Source organism: Castor canadensis, chromosome 8 (genome assembly GCF_047511655.1).
Source record: "Castor canadensis chromosome 8, mCasCan1.hap1v2, whole genome shotgun sequence".
In the NCBI taxonomy this organism is placed as follows: domain Eukaryota; kingdom Metazoa; phylum Chordata; class Mammalia; order Rodentia; family Castoridae; genus Castor; species Castor canadensis.
This window is the reverse complement of record NC_133393.1, coordinates 125,795,263-125,796,928: the sequence shown is the minus strand read 5'-3', so window position 1 is coordinate 125,796,928 and position 1,666 is coordinate 125,795,263. Positions and strand designations below refer to the sequence as shown.

Sequence of the window (1,666 nt, the reverse complement as noted above, 5' to 3'; positions counted from 1 at the left end):
AGATATTGAATACCAGAAAAGAGAAAAAAAGCCCAGAGCTTACATTGTGCTTAAAATTTCAAAGAAGTTGAAAGAGTACACTATACATGTGTGAAATATGATAATTAATATATACTTAAACAATATTAATATACATATGAACAATTAATATAAATAATTAAAAAACAAAATAATGAAGGACAAGAATGTAAAACACATTCTGTCCAGGGAAATGGGTATTAGAGGGTTTGGGGAGGGTGAACAGAGGGTGAAGGAGGATGAATATGGTAGTTGTATTTTGTATATTTGTATGAAAATAGAAAAATGAAAACTATTGAAATTGTTTTAAGAAAGTGAGGGTATGTGGGAGAATGATGAATGGAAATATCACAAGGAAACCCCACTATACAACTAACATATGGTAATAAAAATGTTAAAAAAGGGAGTTGAAAGAAAGCCAACCCCAAACAGCTATTTTGTGGAAGCAAGCACCACATAAGAAAAAAATTTTTGATATTAGTATGTGTCATTTTTAAATAAATTTTTCAAAACAGCCTAACTGTGAACATTTGGCTTTCCTCTTTTCAGCCAGCACAGAGCAATGGGCATCTCTCAGGACAACTGGCACAAGCGCCTCCAGACTGGGGCCAAGACAAAGACCTAGCACAAGAAGCAGAAGTGTGAGCAGGGCTGACAGCACGAAGATTGTCCCCTGCCATATACACACAGTCTTGAGTTTGAGGAGGCAACAAAAAGTATAGCGCTCTGAGGCTGAATGTGGAGAACTTCTCCTGGAGCTCTGAATGTTGCACTCACAAAACAGGGATCATTGATGTTGTCTACAATGCATCCAATAATGAGCTGGTCTGCACAAAGACTTGGGGAAGAACTGCATTGTGCTCACTGAAGCACTTCTTACTGACAGTGCTACTATGCACTGCCCTAGGGCTGCAAGAAGAGAGCCACGCCGACCCCTGAGGGGGAAAGAGATTTTAAACAAAAAACAATCAAAGAAAATTCAAAAGAAATACGATGGAAAGAAAAAGCATGCCAAAAACTCAGTCTTCTGGTGGAGCAGTCCCAGCGGGCAAACTTCTTGCCTGTATTGCATCCAGAGCAGGACAATGTGGTGAGCAGATGGTTATATCCTAGATAGAGGGCAAGGAGCTGTAATTCTATCTGATGACGATCAAGGCCTGGAGAGGCAAATAAGTCATTCACCACAATTAGCTTGTGTAATAAATGTGTTTATTGTTCTACATGTAAAAAATTTTTTTAAAAATTTGTTTTTTCAAAACAGAACTGTAAAAAGCTTTGAGAGGAACTTACATACTTTCAGTACTATGCAAGGGAAGTATAAACATAGATATTTGTCCTGTCAGCTTTTGTTATACAAAAACAGTTGGTATGTCTGGCATCCTTGTAGTTCTGGGTACTTCTCACTGTTGATACATTCAACCAGAACCACAGATATTTCCCATCAAGGTAAAAATCTCTTACTCAAAACAGTTAATTAATTAATTAACAATGAAATTATTAATAATTAATAAATATGAAATTATTATTAATTGTGCTGAACCAAAGACAGACTTTTGGTTAGATACACACTTTAAGATTGGAGAGATGTCAATAATTACATCTCTTCAGCCTTGAAGTTAAACATCAATAAAGCCTATGCATTCTGGGT

The 1,666-nt window shown here is 36.4% G+C and overlaps 1 pseudogene; it reads left to right on the top strand.

The window, feature by feature from the left end:
• The first annotated feature begins 580 nt into the window (after positions 1-580).
• LOC109685479 (small ribosomal subunit protein eS8 pseudogene) lies at positions 581-1,191 on the top strand (annotated as a pseudogene).
• Positions 1,192-1,666: the final 475 nt, after the last annotated feature.